The 15,606-nt window shown below is 42.0% G+C and overlaps 1 protein-coding gene and 1 long non-coding RNA gene across 4 annotated transcripts in view; both read left to right on the forward strand.

The window, feature by feature from the left end:
• PACS1 (phosphofurin acidic cluster sorting protein 1) overlaps positions 1 to 15,606 on the forward strand; it is a 115,163-nt gene that overhangs the window by 45,176 nt on the left and 54,381 nt on the right. The gene's annotated exons all lie outside the window — the stretch shown is intronic.
• Positions 10,026 to 12,940, forward strand: LOC109450412 (uncharacterized). Its single transcript, XR_002137845.3, has 3 exons — positions 10,026 to 10,805; positions 11,380 to 11,568; positions 11,655 to 12,940. It is a non-coding gene; the product is annotated as an uncharacterized LOC109450412 (long non-coding RNA).

The raw sequence follows: 15,606 nt of genomic DNA on the forward strand, positions 1-15,606 counted from the left end.
CTCCTCTGCGTAGCTTCATAGCACGTCCTCCCTGGACTTCCTAGGTTAGAATGCCGGCTGCTCTCTTCTTCCCCATCCCAGGCTTCAGGGCTTATCTCGTTAAGTGACTCTTACTCTTTTTCGTAATAACTTAGCTTTTGTCAAGCAGGGACTTGTCCTGCCAAAGAGAGCAGGAAGGCCACTGTACCGGGCCCCCTGGTTCCTTGTCTAGGCGATGTCTCCAGCCCTTTCTCTCAAAGACTCATACTGTTTAGACTCATGTATCTTCCTGAAGGGAAGGAGGAGGCATTAAAGTAGAACCACACTTAGCAGCCTTTTCTGAACGACCGGGGAGTTTGGAGTTCTGTTACCTTCCACTGAGCCACTGTTCATATTTCTTCTGTGTACCTCCATTTTCTAGTTGGTAAAATGTGGGTGTTGCTGACTCTGGAGGAAGGTTGTGAAGAACTAATAAAAGACAGTATGTGGGGCGGCCTGATAGCTCAGTTGGTTAGATCCCGGTGCTCTTAACAACAAAGTTGCCGGTTCGATCCCCACCTGGGCCACAAGTGTGAGCTGCGCCCTCCACAACTAGATTGAAACAACTACTTGACTTGGAGCTGACGGGTCCTGGAAAAACACACTTAAATAAATAAAGTTTAAAAAAGAAGAGTATGGATGAGACAGGATTGGTCATGCATTAAAAATTGTTGAAGCTGAGTATTTAATAAATCAGATTCGTTATACTGTTCTGTGTGTATATTTGAAGATTGCCAAATACCAAGTTAAACTTTTTTATATTTAAAGAAATATAAATGTCGATATCTTGACAGAAGGGATTCGGTTGCCTGGGGGCTGGGGTGGAAGGTGGACTGGCTGCTCGGGCCGGAAGGTGGACTGGCTGCTCGGGCCTGCGGGACTTCCAGGGGTGGAAAGTGTCAGGTCCCGACTGTGGTGGCGGTTACACGGTGCACACACTGAGCTCATCAGACTGTTCGCTTAAAACGGGGGCACTTTATTATACGTAAATTGTGCTGTGCTCAAGTTGATTTAATAATTGATTAGAAAGGTTTTCACATGCTGTACACACAGGTCACATGATGCTACCTCACGCTGCCAGGCAGCGAGATTATATGACTTGTGCTGCATTTCTGTATTTTTTTTTCCACTTAAAATGAACTTCTGTCATTCGCACTTTCGTGATTTTGCCGTAGCATCTCTCTTAGCATCCTCTGCCTTGCAGCCATCGAGTCAGCTTGAATTGTGTGGTATGTTTGTTCGTGTGTCCATCATCCCAATGGATATATGCATTTTGATGCTGGAAGAAATGATGCTTGGTGGGACAGTTAGCCATCTCCCATGATAATTCATTGAGCATTCATTTGCCTGCGTTATAATAGTCAAGAACTAAGTATAAACAATTCAACTTGGGGTCTGAAAACAATTCAACTGGGGTCTAATTTTGAATTATTTTTCATGCAGTCTACCAACCAACCAAAACAAGCCAGTCAGGCAATCAGCATTTGTTAAATATATTCTTTGCACCAGTCACTGTGCTTAGCTCTGGGTTTATGAGGCAGGATATGATACAGTCCTGCACTTAAGGAAATAAGTATCAGGGTGGGAAGATAATCGTATTTACATACAATTTCAGCGGTATGATAAATGCCATCGTAAAGATGGGTGCAAGATACAGTGGTGGCCACATTTATACTCTGACATAGTGCCCCCCTCCCCTCTTAGCTCCCCCTTCCTTGCCTGTTAAGTCAGATGAGTCAACTGGCAGAATGTCAGGCAGTTTGGGAAAGGCAGTTAGAACAGAAGGAACATTCCTTTTACCCCATAAATTTATTTTTTCCTTTTAGATCTCAAGTGCAGAGTTGAATTTATCATACTGTTCGGTTCAGAGAACATTATACTGACAGAGAACATTATATTGACATTGCAAGATGCCCCTCTCTTGTTTTATTATTTCCCATTATTGTCATTTTCCATTTCTTTTACCATTCACATCCCTCATTTCCATCAGCATCTTCTCTAATGTGTTTAATATTTATCCTTGGATGTGTTTGTATCCTTGTGTGGTGTTTTTGTAAATGTATATAAATAATATTACATCATAATTCTCATTCTGATCCTTTTTTATTTAAAACTATATTTTTAAGTTATATTCATGTTAACTACTGTATTGTATTTTATCACTAGTAGCCACCACATTTTAGTTATCTGTTTCCCTAGTGATGAATACCTCATTTGTTCTCCAACTCCCTGCACCACAAACAGTGCTCTGATGAAAGTCCTCATATGCCGGGGGTGCCCAGAAAATGTGCACAAGTGGACACTTTGGTCAACACTGCTCAAGCAGTAGTTCGCTGTAATCAGAAGTGTCTGGACGCTGATGGCAACCACTTTGAGCACCTCTTGTAATTACAGAAGTCAAACGTGACTTGTATTCATCTTTTGTTATCGGTATATATTGAGTATTACAACTAATAGTTTTTTCCTTTCTTAAAATGTGTCTACATTGTCTTGGCACCCTCTATGTGTTCTTAGGTAATTGTCAGTCAGAGCGTGTTACTACTTCCCTGCTTACTGGGTCGTGTTTTTTTTTTTTAAGATTTTATTGGGGAAGGGGAACAGGACTTTATTGGGGAACAGTGTGTACTTCCAGGACGTTTTTCCAAGTCAAGTTGTTGTCCTTTCAGTCTTAGTTGTGGAGGGTGCAGCTCAGCTCCAGGTCCAGTTGCGTTGCTAGTTGCAGGTGGCGGAGGAATCAAACCGGCAACCTTGTGGTTGAGAGGACGCGCTCCAACCAACTGAGCCATCCAGGAGCTCAGTGGCAGCTCAGCTTAAAGTGCCATGTTCAATCTTAGTTGCAGGTGGCAGAGCCCACCATCCCTTGCGGGGAAACGAGGAGTTGAACTGGCAACCTTGTGGTTGAGAGCGCACTGGCCCATGTGGGAATCGAACCGGCAGCCTTCGGAGTTAGGAGCTCGGAGCTCCAACCGTCTGAGCCACCGGGCCGGCCTGCTTACTGGCTTTTATCTTTCAGTTCCCAGCATTATGTTGCCGCCTCAGTGCAGCCTTCGCTAACCACGCAGTTAGAAGTAGGACCCTTGCCCCACTCTCCTCTCTGTGTCTTCTTTTTTGGTAGTCATTATACTCTCTGAGGTTAGGTTGTTTGTTTATTGTATTGATTCATTGCGTCAGGAGTAGGGCACCAGCTCGGTCTCATTCACGCTTGGGTTGGTGTTTGCGCGGTGCCGTTGGTAAACATTCTGAATGAATGAGCGGGCTCAGAGGCAGTGTCCCTTGCCGTGCGGAGAATCATGGTGGCCATGTGCTCCCGCTGGAGGAGAGAGGAAGGCAGATGTCTTTTCAGATTTGATTCTGGTTCAGCCACTTACTGATTTTGAGACCTTGACTTAATCTTCCCTAGGTGTGTTTTGTCATTTATAGATGGAGATAACAATACATACTTTATGGTGTTTTATAGGGAATAAATGAGATAATTTATGAAAACGCCTAGCAGCTACCCAGCAGTTGTGTACCCTGTTTGCGTCTCAGAACCCTCCAACTCAGAGCTGCCTCCCTAATTCTGAAAGCTCATTACTTCCTTTGGGCCAGCTCCTAAACGCCAAGTGTCTTATGTAAAAACAGTACTTCTCACATGTTTGGTTATATTACATAAAGTTAAGGCACTATTAAATTGCACAGCTGAATAACCATTCTTACCCACTACGGGAACAGGGGCAAACAACTAGGAACTGGGGCTATCACGACAGTGTGAGTGGCACTCTCTGCAGCCTAAACTACTAAAACAGTTTTTGCCCTTTCTGGTCATTTCATGGGCTCTCCATTTTTCTCCTCTCAGTCTGTCTTCTCTCCTGTCTGCCCTGCCCTCAGCCTTCTTTCTCTCTGTCTCTCTGACTTCACAAGTGGAGCCTGCCTCCCTGTTGACTGACATTCAGGGCTAAGGATGTCGCCAACCCCAGTACACATCATCGGAACAGCCGGCAATGCTCATGGTTTGTAACAGAATATAGGTCAAGAGATGTCTTAGAAAGATTTCCCCTGCCAGCAGGTTTGAGATCTGAGGGCCGCTCAAAGTTTCTGAAGAAACAGATGTGCTTATGTGTATTGTCCAGGCTCAGGTATTTGACAGACCTTTTTGTTAAATGCACCTTAAAACAATGCTTTCTTCCTTTTTGTCATCATGATTCTAATTATTTACAAAAATGTCTAATGGAAAAAAATTGGACCAGTAAGAGTTGTACGAGTAATGCATGTCCTGGTTAAGTGTGATACTGAGCAAGACGTTTAACTTCCTTCTTTTTCAGATGCCTGTAATATACACTCCATGTTTATTCTCATTTCTCAGCGATATGAAACGTTATCTTGATCATATCTATAACATATTACTTACTCGTGCGGTATATTAGAGAAATTGCTCCAGCCTGGGGCTGAGGCGCGTACGCCACACTGTGTGCTGCCATTGACCGTCCTGACTTTCCACTGAGCTTAGAGCAGCAAGGAGTCCCTGAAGAAATTTCTTCAGCTTTCCCTGGCTTCCTTACCTCTGGATACCAAATGACACTATTTATCATTGCCCTTCCTGCTTTGGATAAGCAAATACACAAACGGATGGCAGAGAACTGCTTTTGTTTTTAATGTTCTTTTTTCCTCCGTTAACCTGACTGCGAAAGCATTTCTAATGGTTTATAGTTGAGTATAATATTCCTAACTTGGGAATGTCCTATAAACATGGAAGTCCAGTCAGATGCGTCTCCTTAGCCCCTCGCAGCAGTCGAGTTGTCCTGGGCAGGTGGTGCCCCCTGATGGCCTGTATGGAAACTTGGTCACTGTCATCCTCTTTTCCCCCACCTTTATGGGGGACTCTCTCCCCACCCCAACCTTTACACACTTTTATTCTCTCTTGTCTTTTAGGTATTTATGCTTGAGATAATCCTTGTCTCCTCTTTGGGCTTATTTCTTATTTATTGCTCTCTTACCTCAAAAGTGCCTTACACCTTCTCCTCACTCATTCTTTTCGTTATATACTTTTGAACTAAAAACTTTCCCCAGTCATGGCTAATACTATTTAGTGGCATGTCCTTATTAAGCAAAAGGAAGCACTAGATTTTGAAATGAAATTAGTTGCCAGAATAGACTCACTGTTGCCGACTTCTAGAGCTTTAGAGACATGTAAGGAGTTGCCCCTCAGAATCTTTCTGTTAACCATCTCAGCTTTTTCCAACTAAATTTGCTTTGCCTTAAGCATTAGGATTCAAGGTAAATCAAGCAGTTCTTCAATTTTACTTTACTTTGTAACTTACTAGTATTCCAGTGGTATTTTCTGCTTGGAAAACTGCTGCTGCTCAGTGTCTGATACATTGTGGGCTGATAGGCAGGCTTTCCTTCTTTTTTGCTCTCTGTGTTTTTAGTGCTGTTTCAAATTCTACCCAACTGACTTGCAAACTAGCTTCTGGAATTGAGCCCATTTGTAAGTTGTACCTTGTAATATTTGTTTGTGGTTTTTAGCTCATAATCAGATTGTAGTGAAAGATGTTGATATCTAAGTATCTCCCGTGGGTTCTGGGTTTTCTACAAGGAAGAACCATACTATTACCTAAGACCTCGTCTTAACCCCCCAACCCAATTCACTCTTTCCAGACTCTGCTTTTGCCTTTAGTAATGGAGGAAGGAGCTGGGGGTGGGGGCGGACTGTGACTGAAGCAGGACTGCCCCACCCTACCACTACAGATAGACTCAAAATCTCCCCAGTACAGGAGTCATGATTCAACAAAGCATTCAAACCACCCCCCACTCCTCCCCAGAGAACACTGCATTTATAATAAAAAGAGTGTGAACACCATACCATGGTTTCCAGTCTTTGGAGTGGTGGTAGTGATAATGCCCATCATTATTGGAGTTCATGCTCTTAACTTGTCCAGACCTGATGTACTCTTTGGGCTAGAATGGCATCATTTTAGAATTTGACGGAACCCCAGTGACTGTAGCTTAGTTTCCCATCTAATGTGGTCCTCCCTTCTGAAAACTTCCTTAGAAGTTGGCTGTTTAACTTTGATTTGAATCCATTCATGGACTCTCCTAATTCTTAGAAAGTTCGTCTGTATGTTCAGCTGATGTTTAACTCATTGGGAATTTCTACCATCAATCCTGATTCAACCATTTATAGCAACAAATGACTCAGTTTTTTCTCTCTAACACAAGAGTGCCCTTCAGCTGTTGCACAGCTCTCAGCCTCCTTAGCCTGTCTAGGCTAGCTTTCTCTTAGCTTGTTGGTCTTTTTTCTTAATGATTTTGGGAATTTTCTAAACATTAAAGAAAATAGGCCTATATCATTGATATATGAGGTATGATAAAAAAAAATGCGGTGAATGTTTAAATAAAAATTTATTATAGTAAAAGACACATTGCCATTCATTCCCCTCAAAATACTCCCCCTCGCTTCGAACACACTTATCCCATCGTTCTTGCCACTTTCTGAAGTAGTCCTAGAAGTCCTCTTTCATGAATGTCTTTAATTGCTGCCTTGATGTCCAGAATTGATTCAAAACGTTTTCCTTTCATGGTCATTTTGACTTTGGGGAAAAGCCAGAAGTCGCACGGTGCCAGATCCAGTGAATAAGGTAGCTGAGGACACACCGTAATGTTTTTATTTGACAGAAATTGCCATACCAGAAACGATGTGTGACACGGAGCCTTTCCGTTGTGATCAGCAAATACGGTGAATGCTGTTGCTGAGTGCCATCCAACGGAAAGGCAGGATCTTCAATACAGGAAGCGGCGCATCAAATCTTAGTAACAGCATGTGACAAGTTTTAACTTGTTGGGTGCAGTCAGGTATGAGCTATGGTTGTAAGAAGGTGTGGGTGTGGTTTTTTTTTAAGATTTTATTGGGGAAGGGGAACAGGACTTTATTGGGGAACAGTGTGTACTTCCAGGTCTTTTTTCCAAGTCAAGTTGTTGTCCTTTCAATCTTAGTTGTGGAGGGCGCAGCTCAGCTCCAGGTCCAGTTGCCGTTGCTAGTTGCAGGGGGCACAGCCCACCATCCCTTGCGGGAGTCAAACCAGCAACCTTATGGTTGAGAGGACACACTCCAACCAACTGAGCCATCTGGGAGCTCAGTGGCAGCTCAGCTCAAGGTGCTATGTTCAATCTTAGTTGCAGGGGGCAGAGCCCACCATCCCTTGCGGGACTCGAGGAGTTGAACCAGCAACCTTGTGGTTGAGAGCCCACTGGCCCATGTGGGAATCAAACCGGCAGCCTTCGGAGTTAGGAGCATGGAGCTCTAACCGCCTGAGCCACCAGGCTGGCCCGAGAAGGTGTGTTTTAAAGTGTGTGGTAAACCATCCTCTGTCATGACAACGCTCCGTGTCACACATCGCTTGTGGTATATGGCAATTTCTGTCAAAAACATTACTATGTGTCTTCATCCACCTTATTCATTGGATCTGGCACTGTGTGACTTCTGGCTCTTTCCCTAAAGTCAAAATGATTCAGGACATCGAGGCAGCCATGACCGCCCAACTAAAGACACTCATGAAAGAGGACTTCTTCTAGAACTGCTTTAGAGAGTGGCAAGAACGATGGGATAAGTGTGTTTGAAGCAAGGGGGATTAATGGCAATGTGTCTTTTACTGTAATACAATTTTTTTAAATTTAGACATTCACCATATTGCTTGATCACACCTCGTAAGTTGTAAAATTTCTCCCCATTTTGTTATTTGTCTTCAGGCTTTGTTTACATGGTGTTTACCATGCAGATTTTTTCTTAATGTAGTGAAATTTGTTAATTTTTAAAAACAGCCTCTGGATTTTATATGCTTTTGGGTTGTTTTCGTTCTTAGAAATGCCTAAACCACTTTGAAATTATTTAAAAAATATTTTCCCCATATTTACTTAAATGCTTTAATGAATTTGTTTTTATGTTTAAATCTTTGATCCTTCCAGAATTTATTTTGTTATAAGATGTGAGGTAGGGGTTCAAATTTGTTTATTTTTCCAGCTAGCACCCAGTTACTCCAACACCATTTATTAAATTATTTTCTCCCTCTGATCTGAAATGCTATTATATTAAATTCATGACATACTTTTGGATCTATTCCCAGGTTTTTTCATACGTTTTGTTGCCAAGCAAATCATCACACATCTTATACCTTTGTTATTGAAATTTTTAGTCTAAATGTAAAATTTTTTTGTATACTTACCAATCAAATGCTCTGCCTGTCGTTGAGCCTGTCAGGGTGGTTTGACTCTGTTCCTTCTTGCATTAGCAGCCTCTGGCTTTGTGCCACCTGCAGGTTCATAAGCATCTCCTTTATGTTGTTATCCAGGCCATGGATTAAAAGTGACAAAAATGTTGGCCAGTGTAGGGCTGTCTTTTGGACATCAGTGGAGAGCCACTGCTCACTCTTTCCTGTATTAGAGACGCAACGTGATGTTTGAAAGAGCTTAGGATTTTAGTATCAGTTGCAAGATTTTATTTGGGCATCCCTTCTGTTCATTGTTTCTCAGACTTCAGTGTGCATAGGAGTAACCTGAGCATCTTGCTAAGTGCAGCTTCAGATTCAGTAGGTCTGGGGTTGGGCGAAGGGTCTGCATTTCTAACAGGGCCCCAGACCATGCTGGAGCTGCTGGTCCGTGGACCACCTGTGGCATGCAGCACCAAGGAGTGCGTGAGTTGGGCTTGGCTGAGTGCAGCAAGATGCCCTGGATGCAATATTTAAGAAGGCACTTACTCTGAGGTTTGTTCAGGTGCCATCCAGGTACTCACGCCAACCTGAGAGTGAGAGCTTCCTTAAATTGTGTGCCCTGGGTGCCTCCTAATTCCAGCCCTGATATCAGGTTTCTTAGAATTGTTCGAATCACTACTGATGAACCTACTAAGCAGGACTCGAGGGGTAAGACCTTGCTGTCAGCATTTTTAAACAAGTTCCCCAGGTGATTCTTAGGCACGCCAAAGTTTGAGAAGCACTGAAAAAGAGATTTAGAAGCTCTGACATTTAGGATTAATTTCTTAGATCCTGTTGTGACACTAATGCTTACTTACAACCTGAGAACACCATGGCACCATTTACCTTGGGTGTTTATGATTCACTTGAGATAGGAGTAGCCACGCCCCCAAATACTGACAACAGTTACTCAAGCAGGTGTAGTGCCAAACCACAGATGAAAGCCTTCTTCAATTTCACAAAACCATCACTCCATGTATTGATGACTCTTGTAACATGGTTTTCGTTCAAAATCAAACTCTTCTATGTAGTAAAAAGCTTAATTGCAACCTGCATTGTATGTCAGTGCTTCTCAAACTTCAATATGTATAAACAAATTGCAGATTATGATCTAGTAGGTCTGGGATAAGGTCTGGGATTCTGCATGTTTAACCACCTCGTAAGTGATCTGAAGTTTCTGATCCACAGCTATAGACCACAGAAAGGAGGGTTGTTTTCTTGAAGTATGAGAGGGTTTTGGTTAAGAATGTTTGGAGAAGTTCTTCGTGGATTTTACTTTAGGAAAGAAGCTTGTTTCTAATTTCCTGCTATTACAAGCAATCCTGCAAAGAATAAATTTATTACATTCAATATTTTTGTACATTATACATTTTGTTTTCTGTTATGCAGCAATATTCCATGTTATAAAGTCTTAAAATTTATCTTAAACTGTTGATACATTTAATGCAATATTACTTAATATTATGTATTAATAATATATTAGTAATATATATTTAATGCAGTATCTATAAAAAAGGTATCATTTATATCTTTAAATTCTCTTAATGGATTTGGGAAGTGTTTTCTCATCCCTCAGTGTTATTAACACTGAACAGACGAAAACGTGTGTGTGTGTGTGTGTGTGTGTGTGTGTGTGTGTGTGTGTTCTTTTTCTATAATCCAGGAAGAATGTGTTAATCTTTTTAACAATCAGCATCTTTTAGGGAAAAAAAGAGGAAGGAAATAATTTCTGTCAGTAAACCTGATCTTTCTAGAATTCAGAGCTGTTAGTTTAAACCAAATCAAATGGAACTCCTGAAAAAAAGATGGGGGAGGGTTCAAGCAAGCTGCCATCTTACACTGCTTATCCTAGCAGAACAGCCCTGAGTCGTGCCCAGGGTTTTCACATTCCGTCCCCTTTCATGTTAGCTCCCTTTATTGGAAAACCCCAAATCCAGGAGTGGCCTTTGTGTCTGGCATGCCATCACTGCGAAAAGAGAATGAATCACAAACTGAAGTTTAGCCTGCATTGATTCCAGCTGTATGGCTTGACTAAAAATTCTGTATTTACAGATAAATCAGGTCTATTTGTCTAGTAAAGATGGTAAAGAGGCTCTTTTTCCTGATGCAGCTTTTCAAACTGCAGTCAGGTGGTTGGTTCTGCTAATGAAAATGTCAAACAAAAAGAGTGATTTCCCTCCCGAGCAGTGTTAGATGAAGGTGTTGTCAAGAGCCTTGCAATTGAATTACCGTCTTGTAATCAATCCCCCCTTATCAGTGAATGCTACTTGTAATGGACTGCTGGCTTCCAGAGTCGTCCTGTGGATTATTTAAAACTTCTTGCTGTCTGGAAGAGGCGTTATCTGTGGCATGTCCACCCTCCTCAGCTGACATTCCTTACTCACACTTGTGAGGCCAGCGTGTGCTGGGAGAGCGTTGCGGAGCAGCCAGTGCACAGAGAGCAGCGCACAGTTGTGCTGGGTCATTTTCCGGCCGTCGTTGTCGCCCCTCGCCGTGTGCGCTCACCTAGACCGCGTTGTGACGGCGTCCTTGTCAGTGCAGTTTTGGTCTTTCGTGTATGCCTGTCAGGTTGTACTGCCAACCCAAGGGAGGAAATGAGTGGAAGTTTAACCTGCCATGATGTTTGCCCTGATTTAATGTGTCATATTCAGTTTTGAAGCCATTTGCTGTTGAAGCCTCTCATAGGGGGAAAAAGCATTTTAAGAAGTTTCAAAATTAATTAATTGTGATGTGCAATCAATTTAGGATGAGTTCTATAAGAGAAATGCTTTGTCACAAGCTTGCAGTATCAACATAGCAACAATATTGGACAATGCTTTTGATTTTGGGAGGTTTAGAATCATAGAACTAAGTCAGAAATTCTTGAACTTTGATTCCTGTTTGTCTCTCGCTGATAACTGACTATATTTAGCTTTTTCTTGAATTGGGTTCTTATCAAAGAATGGGAAGACTAACAAATAGTAACAGTAATACCTGTTTGTTAAATGACGAGAGCGAGCCATGTGATATTTTGCAGTCTTAGTAGGATAAGGTACAGCAATAGGAGCCATTTCTATTACAAAAAGGAACTGTATCGTGTTGAGGAAGAGAACAAGGTTCATTAGAACAAGGGAGAATAAATGCTGGGTTTGTTTTTGTGCAGATAAACAGAAGGCTATCGGCGCTGTCTGCTTTCACTAGAAATCAGGTAACCAGCTTTCAGTGGCTTATAGGTGACTTCAGATGCCAGCCAATAGAGAGAATGCATGACTGACAGGAAAGGAAAACAAAAAATAGCCAAGAAACTTTCTTTTGTGAAAGAATCAAGGTGAAACCTGCTCCTGACACCTAGGTAAAACTTGAAAGAAATAGTCATTTGGTTTCCGGTAGAGTTCTTTTAAAACCATCTTTTAAGAAGTTCTATTTTGCTTTCTCTAGACCTAGAAGTACGTGGTATAGTCACGTAGGAAGACAACCGGACATGAAGAGTGCTCATTTTAATGATCTCACACTTGACTTGCAGTGTAATTTTATGTCATGTGACTGGTACACTTGAAAATGAAAGACAATTTAAAAGTAGTTGAGGACAGAGGCAGGACTTTGGTAGGTGCAGTGAGGAAGTCAGCAAATCTCTCCTCAAAAAACAACAATAAACTGAACAAAGTTGTCAGAAACAACCATTTCAGGGCTCTGGAAATAGAACAAATGCAAACAATAAATTGAGAAGTTTTTATCTGTAAGAAGCTGCTGAACTTCAGATAAGAACAGTGGAAGTTTTTGATGTGCTTGCCTGGGACTATTCCTCCCCACCCCCCACGAGTGCAGTAGTTCTCTCAGGGTGGCGCAGACCATGAAAACCAGCGACCTGGGTGCCAGAGAAAGCCCACTTGGTTTGGAGCAGCTGGTGGAAAGCCTGTGCCTGTTGGCTTTGTCAGTAAAAGGAATGCTTTCAGTGGCAACTGAACAAAGCAGTTCTGATAGCCTAACTAGTTGTCCCAGTTGGGTCAAGCAACGGACTGATGGCCTAGCCAAAAACTGATCAGCGATCCTGGAAATGACACAGACGTAGAAAGGCTGGAATAGCTCTCCACACATTCCTGACTGACTAGAAGCCTGTGCGCACCTGTAGGTAAGACTGGAGACCACCCAAGCTATCTGAATATCGCTGCTTGGCTGGGAAATTGAATACGTGTGTAGAAGAGATGAAAGAGGGCCCAGCAAGGAAAAGTGGGGGCAGACCGGAGCTTTGTTCTACAGCCCCCACACAGATCTGTGGGCAGAGGGTGGAAGCCTGTCTGGCTCAAGGTGTGTGAGCACAATCTTTAACCAATCATTGGCCGATCACTAAACTGTGTGGACACAGGGGCCACCCCTAGGAAGTCAGGTTTAAAAATAAAAACAAGAATTTTTTTTTAAAAAGCACCTGAGTAGAGACATCATGGCTGCACACCATGGGGGAGATCGATTCTGCAGGTTTAGTTCATAAACATTACTAACATGGAAAGATGTCCACTTAATCAATGTAAGTTGTAAGTTGTAAAACATGAATAAGATGATCCATTTGGTTAAAAAGGAAGACGGAAATATATGCTCAAAGGTTGGTGGACCCACATACACATACTTTTTCCCCAAGAGTTTTTAACAGTGATCTCTGGAGGTTTATAGGGATGTTTCTTTCACTTTCTAATTATTTCCAAAATAAATTAGATAGTTTTTCTACAGTATACTAGTAATACTTTGTAAACACACACACACACTTTTTTATTTATTTTTATTCCTTTATTTTCCCCTTTCTTCCGCTTTCCCCCCTCCCCCCGCCCCCACTCTAGTTCAAGCCATTGTTTCTCAGTGGAGTTGTGTAGGGCGCTGCCCCGTGGCCCATGCTGGGATTATGAGCCTTGCGCTCCCCCGACTGAGGCAGTCGGTTGCCAGTTGTCGGTCAGCCTCTCACAGCAGCTCACGGCAGCTCTCGCTGGCTGCCAGCCGCTCTCGGTGGCACACGGTAGCCCACAGCAGCACACCTCCAGGGAGAATCTTAGCTGTAGAGGGCGCAGCTCAATGGCCCATGTGGGAATCCAACAGATGACCTTGGTGTTAGGAGCATGGCTCTCTAACCACCTGAGCCACTGGGCCGGCCCTTTATTCTTTTTTTTTTTTTTTTTTAGTTTCAGGTGTACAAAACAAGGTAATAGTTAAACATTTACACCCCTCACATAGGGATAACCTGTCCACAAGTCTACTACCTGTCTGACACTGTGTCAAAGACACTTTTTAAAAAGTAACACTGACTGTAACTTGGAATTGTGAGGTTTACTGAATCGGGTGCTCAGTCTGTAAGCAGTACTTCTCACCTCCATTCCTCCTCCCGTGTTCCTCCTCTTTTTTTTTTTTAACATGCCTATGTAATACACTATAAAATTTTGGGGGCAAAACTGATCTTACTGATGTTTATTCACTTCTCCCCATCCCATTTCTCTGTTCCAGTCATGCCTTGCATATAGTAGACCACCTGTAAATATTTATAAAAGACATATAAAATAGTAATTGTTCCATACAACAGTTGGAATTCAATACAGTAATCTACAGTGCAGTTATTCAAGCCACAGTCTTTCTTTTTCCTCCCCTTGAAAATAACCATCAAAACCAAATAACTATCAAAACAAAACAAAAACAAAGAAGAGCTCTGTTTTCCCATGTCTTCCAGTTACTAAATATAGAACAGACTGAATTGTGGTGATGCCTAGGCAGGGAAAAGACTCATTTTCTAGGATGAGAATTCCATTTTCTAGCTTCTTTAATTTGGGACCTGAGCTATTTTTCTTTCATTTTATGTTTCCTTTTCCTTAAAATTGAAAAAAAAAAAAAAAAAAAAAAAAAGTCCCAAGCCTTTTCTCCCTTTGATTTTCACTACATGTGGCACATAGTCTGCTTGACTTAACAAATTTCTAAGGACAATCAACACTTTACCATTGAGATGTTATTATTCATTATTTTCAACTTTTTTACTTACAAATGTCTCATCTATAGCACTATGCTTTGAAAGGTATAAGTTGTTATTAAAAAATCTTAAAAGTATATTTAATTGTAAATTATTTTCAGTTGGATGAGAGGAAGTTTCCAGTAAAGAAGGTAGATTGAAGTGGCTGCTGAAACCCTCCCACAGATAACAATTAGAAAATCTGGACAAAAACATAACAAACTACTAAAAGCATCCAAAAAACAGATACAAGAGTTGGGGGAGAGTTGACTCCTAAAACAATTGTAATTGGAAGGAGCAAGACTTGAAGGTTTGTGGGATTTTTTGCCAAAAGGTGTGCTCTAATCCCCATGGTGGCTATAAGTGAAATGAAATGACAGTGGAAAACTGCAGCCTTACAGGTAATAGGTGACAGAGAACAGATCAGGGATAGAAGAGCAGCTGGAAATTTACGAGGGAAATCCTGGAAGCAAGAGAGAACTACAGGAAGGGTGAGGCCCAGGTTGAAAACTAGACATTGGGCAGAGTAAAAACTCTGCCCAAATCCCTGGTTGACTGTTGCATTAGTCAGGATTCTGCAGAGAAACAGAACCAGTGGATTATATAGATATATATAAGGAGATTTATTATAGGAATTCGCTCATGTGATTGTAGAGGCCGAGAATTCCCACGATCTGCAGTCTGCAAGTTAGAGAACCAAGAAAGCTGGTGGTGTAATTCAGTCCGAGTCCAAAGGCCTGCGAATTAGAGGGCTGGTGGTGTAAGTCCCAAACTGAGTCCATGAACCTGAGAACCTGGACTGTTAATGTCTGAGGGCAGGAGAAGATGGATATTTCAGCTCAAGCAGAGAGAGAGAGCAAATTCTCCCTTCCTCCACTCCACCCTTGTTTCTATTTGGACACACAGTGGATTGGATGATACCCACCCATACTGGGGAGGGCTGTCTGCCTTATCAGTTCGCCAACTTAAATGCTAATGTCTTCCAGAAACACCCTCACAGACACACCCAGAAATGATGTTTGGGCATTGCCTAGCCTAGTCAAGTTGACACATAAAATTAACCATCACAATTGTTAAACTGCAGGGGAGACCCAATGGACCCAGCAAAACAAAAAAATAAAAACCAATCAATGAAACAAACAAAAAGAAACAGGTGGAGGCAAGAGAGGAATCAAACCTTGAAAGAACCTATACTAGCTGAGAACTGTTAAGTTTGATATTTTTTCTTTTTCTTTTTTTTTTTTTAACAGTGCATTCCTAAACTGAATAGAGCTCAGGCAGTAGAAAGCCAAAGCCTTATTGGGAGACCCAGAGACTGCCAGAGCAGCTGGAAAATTAGAGGGAAATCACAGAGTTTGAACCATCAAATCTGAGTATCAGCTGCCCAAATCTTTGGCCGTCTGCCAAAATACG

This window comes from Rhinolophus sinicus, chromosome 14 (genome assembly GCF_057876585.1).
Source record: "Rhinolophus sinicus isolate RSI-liver-muscle chromosome 14, RSI-T2T, whole genome shotgun sequence".
NCBI lineage: Eukaryota > Metazoa > Chordata > Mammalia > Chiroptera > Rhinolophidae > Rhinolophus > Rhinolophus sinicus.